Source organism: Eumetopias jubatus, unplaced genomic scaffold, assembly GCF_037043125.1.
Source record: "Eumetopias jubatus isolate StellerSeaLion01/CBP00866 unplaced genomic scaffold, mEumJub1_p1.0 scaffold_13, whole genome shotgun sequence".
In the NCBI taxonomy this organism is placed as follows: domain Eukaryota; kingdom Metazoa; phylum Chordata; class Mammalia; order Carnivora; family Otariidae; genus Eumetopias; species Eumetopias jubatus.
The window spans coordinates 46,225,164-46,238,577 of record NW_028274819.1 but is presented as its reverse complement, the minus strand read 5'-3'; the positions used below and the strand labels follow the sequence as shown (position 1 = coordinate 46,238,577).

At 35.6% G+C, this 13,414-nt stretch overlaps 1 protein-coding gene across 3 annotated transcripts in view; it reads left to right on the top strand.

Moving 5' to 3' along the window:
• USP47 (ubiquitin specific peptidase 47) overlaps positions 1 to 13,414 on the top strand; it is a 109,625-nt gene that overhangs the window by 59,654 nt on the left and 36,557 nt on the right. The window lies entirely within an intron of this gene.

Genomic DNA, 13,414 nt, shown 5'->3' with positions numbered 1-13,414 from the left:
TGTTCCATATATATAATATATATATATAATCTTTTTAAGATTTTATTTATTAGAGAGAGAGCACATGAGTAGGGGGGTGGAGGGGGAGGAAGGGAGAGGGAGAAGCAGACTCCCCGCTGAGCAAGGAACCCAATGAGGGGCTTGATCCCAGAGCCCTGAGATCATGCTCTGAGCCAAAAGCAGACGCTTAACCGAGTAAGCCACCCAGATGCCCCTGTTCATATATTTTTTAAAATTGGAAACATAACCTCTGGTTTTTATGATAAACAGAGGCCACATTTTTTAAAGGAACATCCTTATTCTAAAATTTAATTTAAAAACCATGCATCGTAGAAGCACAGTAATTTGAAGAATCTGATATAAATGAGTTAATTGATTAATTAAAAGTTAGTTTAATTATTTATATACTGAGAATCCAACTGGGAGATTATCTAAGGTTTTCTCATTTTTCATCTATTTCTAAGGTCTTATCCATTTTTCAATTGCTTTTTGATAATTTTATTATTGCCTTTTATTGTGTTTACTGATACAAAAGGAGAGCCATGGAAAGAGTTAAGTTGATTTTTAAAAATTAGAGTGTTCAGAAATATTTATTCTGAATTTGTTAAGAGCCAGGGGAAACTTTAAGAGCTATATTGTTTTGGGCCTTATTGCTACCAAGGCAGTGGTGGCTTGTAGCTAAAATCAGTGTTTTTATTTATTTATTTATTTTTAAGATTTTATGTATTTATTTGACAGAAAGAGACACAGGGAGAGAGGGAACACAAGCAAGGGGAGTGGGAGAGAGAGAAGCAGGCCTCCCGCAGAGCAGGGAGCCCAATGCGGGGCTTGATCCCAGGACCCTGGGATCATGACCTGAGCCAAAGGCAGATGCTTAACGACTGAGCCACCCAGGTGCCCCTAAAATCAGTGTTTTTAAAGCTACTCCATACTTTATCCTCTAAAATAGTGCTTCAAATATGGTTTGGTCCTCTGGCCTCTAGGACAGTTGTTTCCCTTTGCTTTTTTTCTCCTACTCTCATATCGCTATCAAGAAATAATCGATAAGAAGTTATGGAATCAGTCGGTGGGAATCCAAGTAGAAGACCTTTTCTGGATAGTATAAGATCGAGTCTTCTTTCCTGTACTATGTTTCAGTCAGTTTTTTGAATAGATTTGAAAAATTTTGTTAATAGTACCCTTTGTAAACTGCCATCCTAAGTATATGAGATTGGCCTTCATGTGAGTGGCTCGTTTTGTTTTCCATTTTTGTTTGAACAGTTTTTACTTTCTCTCTCTCTCTTTTTTTTTTCCTTTTAGTTTAAGGTAGGAGTGGCGTACTAAAAAATTATGAACATTTGTCTGTTCAATGACTTATTTCCTAACTCATTTTTAAATATTGGCACTTCTTTAGCAAAATACACTAGGGAAATATTTGGTAGTCCCAGGTGATAAAGATGTTTTCTGCTTTGGTTATGAAAGTATTTTTTATGAAAGCTTTTTCACATATATGTTCAGTTTAGTGTTTTTACATATTAATTGAGTGTTGAGGAAGCTAGTGTTATTTGTTTTGTTATGTTGGAATATTGTATTTGAGTAGTCAGCAAGTCCAATTGCTTAGCTAAATCTTTGTGTCCTCACTTTCTTGCCTGCTGATTACCACCACTCCTCAAGTACGTTATAGATTCAGCAGTAGGGCGCTTTGGAGGATACTTTTGGAGAAATGAAAAAAAAGGACACATTTCCAAATGGAATTCTCCAAAGGTAGTGTCCTCCATTGATACATGGATTGTGGTGGTAGTAGTGGTGGTGGTGATTCAGTGGGAATTGGAGGCTACAGCTATGAAGCAGTATGTGAGCAAGTTTATATAACACACATGCGCTAATAGGGCTTGCAGAAGGGTACTTAAAACTTGCTAGACTTTGCTGGAATCTCTTTAGGGAAATTACAGCAGGTGAACTACCCAAGATAGGGGTTCTAAGGAGGATACTACCTTCAGAGAACTTTGGTTAGAGGTAAGTAAATTCCCACTATTTTCTGAATTCAAAACCTATAACCTACATTTCTTAATCTCTAGAAATCATCACACAGCATCTAAAATTAGTTTTATATCACTGCTTGCCATTATGTATTTTGTTAATTCTATGTGTTTTAAAAAGAATTAGGTATAAATGTGAATTGTAAAAATCTAGTTGAATCTCATTCAGACTTATATAATATTTGGCTTAATTTGAATTGAACTCTTTTTAAATTTATTTTCCTACTTTTATTCACGGACTCTATTTGTCTTACTGGATATACGCACACACATAAACACATGTACGTACATACACAACATTGATAATTCTTTGTTCTGTTTACTGTACTTTCAGTGAGCTACAATATAATAGATACGTGTATACAGTGAGGTTAACATGTGATGCTTAATTTCAGGCAGTTAAGTGCAAGGTTCTATTAAAAATTGAAGTTTTTATTAACCTTCATCTGAAACATCCAATTCCTAGAGTTGTTTTATCTCTGTGTTCAAATAAATTAACTTGAGAGTAATATTTAAGATAAAAATATGAATGGAAATAGCATTTAGCTAATTTGTCATTATGACATAATAAATGTTTAAGGTCACCTTTCAGCATGATTGATAGCAGACTACTTTTTTAATGAGTGCGAGAATTGCCTACAGTTTTTAAAAAAGCTTTTCATAATTTCACTGAATTATTTTTTAGTCATTAGCTATGCTATTTAGTAAATTTCTGGCCTTCATTTTACCTGGCCACATTTAAGGGCTCTTTTGCCGCTCTCTTGCCTCTCAGACTGAGTTCTGTTTAACACTCATCTCCAACAGGATTTAATAGAAGGTTAAGAGAAGCCTTCTTTGATTAAATTTGGGAAATGGTGCAACTCTAATCCTCTTTGGGAAGTTCGCTGTGCATATTTTATTTTAAATGCCCCGAGGATTCCTGTAGTAGAGAAATTTGCTTAACTGTGCTTAACCTAACATTTTCTTTCTCTGTGGGATATTTGTGAATATTTTAAGAGATACTAGGATTTTGAGAAATGTATTTTGGGAAGCTCTGCACTAGAATAAGGTGATTTAAGGATTATCTCTACTTTGTTACATCACTGTTTATGTCCTTGGGATGTTGAGGGGGAGTGAGATTACTGAAATACGTGTTATAATTTACTTTTGTTTTACATATCTCCTTAATCCTGAAAAAATAATATCAGCTGAAAAATTCCTTTTACTAACCTTCTAAAAAAATTTGTTCCTTGTGATTTGTGAGGTAACTGGAACCTTTTATTTTCATTGATTAGAGCTGTCTAAACCAGTCTCTCTGAATTTCATGATCAAAGAAACCTTGAATCTGCTTATTGCCAAGCACATTTGAGTGGTTTTTTATATAGTGTTTATATTTTTATATTTTATATAATGTTTATATTTTTCAATGAGATAGTCCTAAATACATGCTAGTGATACATAAAAATTGGAAGTATAATTTTTATCAGTTAACTATGAAAGTATTTTCACAAATTAAACAAAAATGATAGGATCTCATGTTTAACATTAACTAGGGAGGAGCATTTCTATTTAACAGTAAATTTTAGACACTATCTTTTTATTGGTATCTTTTGTCATATAACATATTTATTGAGTTGCCTACTCTGTGCAGTGGGCACTGTAATAGGCCATTTTTTCTTTGTATATTTTTAATTCTATTAGGTAAGTACGCTTAAATATCTTTATTATCACAGAATGTGTTCAAAAGTCTGAAATTGAGTTTAGCTGTATCGTTCCATTTAGTGTCTTTGGAAAAACCAGAGTATGTGAAAGATTTCTGTTCCCTAAGTAAACATGGCTTAATGATTATTTTAAAGTTTTGAATGAAAAATTGTTAAATTCGTAAGTATTTATAAAATCATAAGCATTTCAAGTGTTTGGTATGCACAGGTTTGTATCATAGGTTCTTCCCTGAATTAACAGATGATTTGGACATTCTTAAATGTCTGGCTTAGCCACATAACTCATTTGGATGGTGGAGTGGTCCCTATTTGTCCAAATATGTAAGCATCACATAAAGAAAAATCTCTTCCACAGACTCTACCCTCATTTTTCCAGGAATTTGTGTGGTTGGACATAGTGGGAACCAGTTTAAAAAGTGGGGACTTCTGCTTTCAGGAAGATGGAGTAGATGTACATTGCCCTATTCCTCCTGCTAAAACAACTGAAAGTCTTGAACATTATATATAAAATAAAACATAAGAAGACTCTGAAAGGTGGAGAAAAGGCATAAAGACTAGGGACCTCAGGACTCAAGGAATGACATGGGGTGAGTTCCCTGGGTTTTCTTTTTGCCTAATATAGCCCAAACTTGGAGCTGAAGAAGCTGGCATCCTGGAAACAGGAACAGGCATAGACTGAAAAGCCTGCTGTCTCTAGCCAAAAGACCAGGAAAGGGACAGCCTAGCAAGGCAGAAAACTTTTAGATGGTACCCATTCTGTTCTAGCCAAAGACCACAGAAAGACTGTGGCCCCTATCTCAACCCTTGCCAGCCAAGGCTGAGTGGGGAGCCTAGACTTCCATTCTCATGAAGTTATAACTAGGCTTTCTAGCCCCCTGCCTGGGTGGTTTCAGAGAAGGCTGAGTAGATAGCCAGGAGTTTCATCCCTGCTGGGCAGTAACAAACCTTCCCACTACTACTCTCCTGTTCTCCTGGTTCACTGTCATTAGAGACACATGGGACGCCTAACCTTCACTCCCACCTCAATAGGAATGAAATGCTTCTTTCTGTCCCCATTGATGTCAGAAGAGACCTAGAGAAGAGTCAGGATTTTTGCCATCTTTGAACAGTAAGGAGACTAGCCCCCATCTACCTATGGTGTCAATGGAGGCTATCAGGGGAGCTCTTAGGAGACATTTCTGCCCCTCACAGCCAAGATATCAGCAGAGGCTTACTGAGCAGCCAGAGTGTCAGTCCTTACCCAACAGTAATGAAGAGCTCCTCGTCCCAGGTGTCAACAAAGGCTGAGTGGGAGACTTGGACTTTTCCTCCCACTGGCAGTAATGAAGCAGGAACCTTTTCTCTCCCTGGAGCAGTGTCAAAGAAAGCCAGTAAACCAGAAGATTCAAATAGGGTCCAGAATCTCATAATACCCGAAATGTCCAGGTTTCAATAGAAAAAAAGAAAAAAAAAACACTCTATATATTAAGAACCAGGAAAGTCTTATTTTGAATGAAAGAAGAGACAATCAACAGATACAAACACCAAAGTGACCGATGTTAGAATTTGTGACAAATATTTTAAAGCAGTCATCATAGAAATACTTCAGTGGGAGATCCCAAGCCCATTTGAAACAAATGAGAAAATAGAAATTCTCAGGGAAGAAATAACAGATAAAAGGAAAATGAAATGGGAATTTAGAACTGAAAAATGCAATACCAAAGTGAAAAACCTGATGGATAGACTCAGTAACGGAACCGAGGAGACAGCAGAAAGAATCCGTGAACTTGAAGATAGAATAATAGAAATTGCCCATTGTAAGCAGCAGAGAGAAAATAGACTGGAGAAAGTTTTTAAAAAGTTCTCAGGACCTTTGGAACTATAATAAAAGATCTAAGATTTATGTCATTGGAGTCCTGGAAGGAGAGGAAAAGGAAGGCAGAGCTTGAAAAATACTTGAAGAAATAATGCTGGAAATTTCCCAAATCTGGCAGAAGGTATAAAGCTCTAGATCCAAGAAGCTGAGTACACCTCAAACAGGATAAGCCAGAATCACTCTACATCAAGTCCAGTTATAGTCAAACTTCTGAAAACTGAAGACAAAGAAATATCTTAAAAGCTGCAAGTGAGAAAGATACATTTTCTTTTTTTTTTTAAAGATTTTATTTATTTATTTGAGAGAGAGAATGAGAGATAGAGAGCATGAGAGGGAAGAGGGTCAGAGGGAGAAGCAGACTCCCTGCTGAGCAGGGAGCCTGATGTGGGACTTGATCCCGGGACTCCAGGATCATGACCTGAGCCGAAGGCAGTCGCTTAACCAACTGAGCCACCTAGGCACCCGAAAGATACATTTTCTTACAGGGTAAAATTACTCTGATTTCTCATAAGCAAATTTGTCATCAAAAACTATGGAGACCAGAAGAAAGTGGCACATTTTTCAAGTGTTGAAAGAAAAAAGCACTGTCAACTAGAGTCTTATACCCAGTGAAAATATTCTTCAGGAATGAAGGGGAAATCAAGACCCACCCTGGGTGAGGGAACACTAAGGGAATTTGCCACCAGTAGACCCACCTTAAAAAATGGCTAAAGAAAATTCTCTGAACAGAAAGGAAATAATAAAAGGAAGGCATCTAGGAATGTTAGGAATGAAGAAAGAACATGGTAAGCTAAAAATCTGGGTAAATACAGTAGGCTTTCCTTCTCCTCCTAAGTTTCCAAAATTATATTTGATGGTTGAGCCAAAACCATAACATTGTTTAATGTGGTTCTAAATGTATGCAGAAGAAATATTTAAGACAATTACTTTATAAACAGGAGATAGTAAAAGGACATAAAGGGAGGTAAAGTCTGTACTTTACTTGAACTGGTAAAAGGATGACACCAGTAGAATGATGAGTTATGTGTATATAATATACCTAGAGCAACCACTGAAACACTCCAAAAAACTAGATAAATCAAAATGGAATTAAAAAAAATATGTTCAGGTAATCCACAGGAAAGCAGGAGAAAAAAAACTATAATAGCAGGCTTAGGTACATGTAAATGGTCTAATTGTACCAAATAAAAGGTAGAGTTCGCATATCAGATTTAAAAACATGACCCAATTGTGTATGCTTGCTACAAAAAAACTCCCTTTAAATATATTGGCATAAACAGGCTGAAATGTAAAGGATGAAAAAAATGTTATATCATGTAAACATTAATCGAGGCAAATGACTATATTAATATCAGATAAGGTAGACATTAGAGCAAAGAAAATTACTAGAAATAGGGTCATTATAATAAAAGGGTTATTAGTTCAGGGGCACCTGGGTGGCTCAGTCATTAAGTGTCTGCCTTGCGCTCGGGTCATGATCCCAGGGTCCGGGGATCGAGTCCCGCATCGGGCTCCCTGCTCAGTGGGGAGCCTGCTTCTTCCTCTCCCACTCCCCCTGCTTGTGTCCCCTCTCTCGCTGTGTCTCCTCTGTCAAATAAATAAATAAAATCTTTAAAAAATAAAAGTGTTAGTTCATCAAGAAGACAGCAGTGCTAAATGTGTATTTACCAAATAACAGAGCTGAAAATATATGAGGAAAAATTGTCCAAAATGAAAAGAGAAATTGGCAAATCTATAATTATAGTTGGAGACTTTAATGCCTCTCAGTAATTAATAGGTAGAACCTCTAGAGAGAAAATTAGCAGATAACAACGCCATCAACAACAGGATCTAATAAACATTTATAAAATGTTCCACTCAACAACAGCAGAGCACACACTCTTTTTAATGGACTGTATATCAAGAAAGATCATACCTCAGACCATGAAACAAATCTCAACAAATTTAAATTAAAATCACTGTGTGTTTTTCAACAATGATAGAGTCAAGTTGGAAATCAGTAACAGTAACATAACTGGAAAACCACCAAACACTTGCAAAATACACAGCACACTTAAATAATCCAAGAGTCTAAGAGGAGACTTCAAGGAAAATTAATAAAAACAATAACAAAACACTTTGAAAGGAATGAAAATGAAAATATATCAAAAATTTTGAGACACAGCTAAAACAGTACCGAGAGGGAAATTTAACAGCATTAAATGCTCACCTTTAGTAAAATGCTTGTGTTGGTAAAAAAGAGAAGTTTTGAATCAGTAACCTGAGCTTCCAGCTAACCTGGAAAAACAAGAAAAAAGTAACGTAAAGCAAGCAGAAGAAGGACATAATAAAGAAAAGAGCAGAATCCGTGAAACTGAAAACAGAAAAACGAGAAAATCATGAAACACAGAGCTAATGTTTTGGAAAGATCAATACAGTGGACATACCTGTAGTAAGACTGACAGGAAAAAAAAGACAAATTTACAATATTAGGAATGAAATGAGTACCACTAGAGATCATGGACGTGTCAAGAGGATCATAAGGGACCACAACAAACAGTTATGCACACATAAATCTAATAACTTAGATGAATCAATAGTTCAAAAAGCACAAGCTATAATTAATCCAGTATGAGTTAGATAATTTAAATAGCCCTGTTAAGGTATTAAACACATAATTAAAAATTTCTCAAAAATGTCTCCCAAGTTGGGGTGGTTTCACTGGAGCCTTGTATCAAACATTTTAGAACAGTGAACACCCAGTCTACCCAATCTCTTTCAATAAATAGAAATGGAGGGAACCCTTCCCAATTTATTTTATGAAGTTAGTCTTACCCTGATACTAAACCAGACAAAGTTAAAACAAAGCAAAACTTCAAGCCAGTATGCTTAATTCATATAGGTAAGAAAATTCTTACCAAAATATTAGTAGGTAGTATTAAGCAATATGTAAAAAGAATTAGATAACCATGACCAAGTAGGGTTCATTTCAGGGATTCAAAACTGGTCAATATTTAAAATTCAATTAGAGTAATCTACCATATTAATAGGCAAAAGAAGAAAATTCACACCATCACATCATTTGACTCGGGAAAAACACTTGACAAAATTCAGTATCTACTCACAATAAAAAAACTCAGAAAACTGGGAATAGAGGGTAATTTTCTCAACTTAGTAAAGAACATGGTAAAAAAAAAACCAAAAAACGAACCTTACGGCTAACATAATATTTCATGAAAAACTGAATGCTTTCCCCCTAGAATGTCAAGGTTATTTCTAAGCGAGGATGTCTGTCTGCTCTCACCACTCTTATTCAGTGTAGTACTGGAAGTCCTAGTCAGACAATAAGGCAAGAAGTGGGAATAAAAAGCATTCCAATTAAAGGAAGAAGTAAATTTGCCCCCCCCCCTTTTAGGTAACATGATTTTTTTAATGTAAAACATCCTAAGGCACCTACCAAAAACCTGTAGAACTAATAAGTGAGTTTTGCAAGATAGCAGGGTATGAGATAAACATACAAAAATCAGTTGTACATCAGGATACAAGCAAATAACATGTAGAAAGTGGAATTCAAGTACAATACCATTTACAAACATGGGGGGGGAACGCCTTAGGTGTAAATCCAACAAAGTATGTACAAGACCTATGTACAAGAAACTACTAATTCTGAAAAGAATATTTCAATAAATAGACAATGTGCTCATTAATTAGAAGACTCAACATAGTAAAAATGTCACTTTTCTCCAAGGTTATTATTTAATAAGCCTTTCTTCTCAAAATCTGCAAGATTTTTTGATGATATAGACAAGCTCATTTTAAAATTTATGTAGGAGGTAAAGGAATAAAAGTAGCTAGACTTAAGAGAGTTTAGGAAAAAGAAGAATAAAGTGGGAGAAATCAGTCTACCTGATAAGACTTACTATAGAGTTACAGTAACCAAGACTGGGGTGGTGTTGGTGGAGGGATAGACACATAGATAAATGGGACAGAACAGAAAACCCAGAAATAGATTTGCACTAGTATGCCCCAACTGATTTTTTTCCCCAACTGATTTTTGAGAAAGGCACAAAAGTGTTTCAGTGGAGGAAGGATGGCCTTTTCAACAAATGGTGATGGAATAATTGGGCATCCATATGCATAAAAATGAATCTCTACTTAAACCTTACACCTTGTACAAAAATTTGCTCAAAATGGATCATAGATTTAAATGTAAAATGTAAAGTTACAAACTTTTATTTAAAAAAATAGGAAAAAATCTTCCAGATCTAGGGGTAAGCAGTGAGTTCTTAGATTTGATACCAAAAATAATCCGCAGAGGGAGTAATTGATAAGTTGCGTCTCATCAAAATTAAAACATTTACTCTCTGAAAGCCCAGGCAAAGAGGAAAAAAAGGAAGCTACAGACTGGGAGAACATACCTGCAAACCACGTATCTGACAAGGGACTGCTATCTAGAATATATAAAGAAGCCCCAAAATACAATAGTGTTAAAAAAACAAAACAAAAAACAAACCACAATCCATTTAGACAACTGGCAAAAGACAGACAACATTTCATCAAAGAGGAGGATATACAGATGTCAAAAAAATACAGAAAAGGTGTTCAGTATCACTCGTCAAATATTCAAGCCACAATGAAGGTAGTACTCTACCTACAGAATGGCTAAATAAAAAATATGACAGCACAGAAAGCTGGTAACAATGTGAAGAAAGTGGATCACTCATAAATTCTTGATGAAAATGTGAAATGTTGGGCGCCTGGGTGGCTCAGTCGTTAAGCGTCTGCCTTCGGCTCAGGTCATGATCCCAGGATCCTGGGATCGAGGCCCGCATCAGGCTCCTTGCTCAGCGGGAGGTCTGCTTCTCCCTCTCCCACTCCCCCTGCTTGTGTTCCCTCTCTCACTTTCTATCTATCTGTCAAATAAATAAATAAAATCTTTAAAAAAAAAATGAAATGTTACAGGGAATTTTTTGTAAAACTATACAATTACTGTAAACCCCAGCAATTGTACTCTTGGTTACTTATGTCAGAGTCATGAAAACTTATGTAAATTTATGTTCACATAAAAACATGTAAACGAATGCCCTTAGCATCTTTATTTTTAATATCCATAAACTGGAATCAGCCTAGATGCCCTTTAGCGAGCAAGTACTTCCACAAACTGTGATACATACAAACCATAGAATACTACTCAGCAACAAAAACGAACAAAATTGATACACACTAAAACTGGAATGAATCTCTAGGGAATTATGCTGAGTGAAAAAAAGCCAGTCCCAAAAGGTTTTATGTGATATGATTCCATTTATATAACATTTTTGAGCGACAAAATTTTAGAATTAGGGGCAGATTAATCAAAGCTTATAGGTTTGGTGGGGCCAGGGGAAGGATGGGAAGGTGGTTACTATAAAAGGGCAACAATGAGGGCTCCTTGTATAGGATCTGTGTTCAGTCTCTTGACAATGGTGGTGGATAATGAACCTATACGGGTGATAAAATTGTATAGAACTTAATACACACATGTAGACACTAAAACTGGGGAAACCTGAATAAGATATGTAGATTGTATCAGTGTCAATATCCTCATTGTAATATCATACTATAGTTTTGCAAAATGTTACCGTTGAAGGAAACTGGTGTACAAGGGACTCTGTATTACTTCTTATCATTGTGAATCTACGGTTATCTCAAAAATTGCAAATAGAAAAAGTGGGTGGCTTAGGAGAAAGTTCTTTTCCTAGTCAAAACAAAACAAAAAGTATATATCCTGGGAAGGGTAGTTGAATGTATCTGTAAGGAAGACATGTTACTATATATTGATAGCACAGGATTGCTAAGTACATTAAAATCTGTTAGGAAATAGTTACCAAGTGGTAGTTCAGATTTATCTTTTTTTGCTCGATCTGAAAAACAAAGTATCCTATTTTGGCACCCATTTCTTCATTCAAAATAAAATAGACATTGAATGATGAGAAAAGAATTTTATATATAGGGTAAGAGTAAAAACAATGAGAGAATTCATAGGCAGTGTCATTCCTTGGATATACCTTATAATTGCCTTGTGCCTAGATTTTCTGCATTAACTATAAAATTGTAATAACTCATGATGTAAGAATTCTCTTGTTCTGTTCTGAACTCTGAAAATTACAATCTAAAAAATGTGCAAATTATATTTTGTATAATAGTGAGGATTAAGTTCTAGAAAATAAATCTATTATATTCACTCTGGAGTGATGAAAAACAGCCATAGTCAACCCAAAGCTAGTTTAGAAGCATGATACATGAGTAATTTAACATACTTAAGAGGACAGCTGTTGGTAACCAGAGCAAAATTTTTTGTGTATATTAATAATGGTATAGTATTTGTAGTATTTTGTTCCATTTTTATGATCCATAGCTTATTTTTTAATATGTAAAATACAGTTTGGCATGATTTTTCATAATCTACATCACATTAAGGTGAAGATAATTGTATATAGCCACATTAGCCCATCATTTACATAATTTATTTTTTCAATGGACAGATGAAGCTAATTTTTATAACTGTCTAATCTTATGATTAACCTGGAGACAACTTGTTAAAAAGTGAATACGGAAGCTATAGAAAATTACTATAATATAGTTTTAACTGGTTTCTGAGTTTGGAGGATAATGGTGGCCGCCAGAATCTGTTTATCTCTACACATTCTCCCCAAAAACCATAGACTAAAAGGAACACAGATAAAACCCAGGTAACCCATAAATTCTGCATTACTAGGAGACAGAACACCCTAAACCTCAAATTACTTGTAAGTAGCAAAATAATCACCAAATTCCAACAGAGCTTCTACTTGCTGCTACAAGTCTGTATGTGTGGAGAGGATGCAGTGGAAAGCCTTCGAGACTATGAAACAGAGAAGAGATTGAAAGATGTAACAAAATAAAGACAAAAGCCACCCTCAAAAGGAGAAAGTACAGCAGTACGTGACAAAAGAGAGAGTGCCAAATAGGACTTGGGTCGTTTATAGCACCAGCTACAGGGAAGGAGTTCTAGAGTGAGAAGTGGCATCCTTAGAAGAATTTTGCCTCTGGGAGAGAAATAGAGAAGCATGATTCATCTGAGTCATAGTAGTGAAGAGAAGAGAAAACAAGGAGAAAGCGAAAAATTAAGTATCCTGCAGAATGAAAGACGACCTCAAGCTCTGCACTCCCATCACCTGTTTAAGAAACTGCACTTCACTAAGTTGACAAAAGTTTAAGGTACTCTCAAACTAAAGAATGCTGTCCACAGAATGATGGGTTGGGTGGGTGGGGGGTGGGAATCAAATTTACACAGCATCACTGTTAGAAGAAAACAGAAAATACGTATTAAAGCATTTCAACTGATGAAAATCCATCTTGCCAAAAAAAAGCCCTCAGGAAAATAACCACACAGTAGAATGCTGTAACAGTACCCCAGACTAAATTAAATATTCTCAAACAAAACAAAACCTGGTATCCAAGAATTAAAGGAGAGAAATGAATTTAAAAACAAAACAAAACAGGAAATGTAACATGAATTGATAAAACTCAGGAAAGAAATTAGAGAAAAAGACCAAACTATGTTCAAAGTGAAGAATAAACTATAAAATGTGCAAGAGAATAGAATGGAATGGAAATCTAAAGAGGGACGTAGAATGAAAATGAAAGAAAGTAAAAAGGATCTCAGAGAAAATGAAAGACTGGCAAAGGATGTCCAGCATAACTGGGAGTCTGTGAAGAATAAAAACAACACAGTAGAACAAAACTTAGGAACTACAAGCCAAGAAAACTTTCTGGGAGTCAGGGAAATTTAAGTCTGCTTTTGAAGGACCTGCCATGTACTTGGAAAAACTGACCTAGAA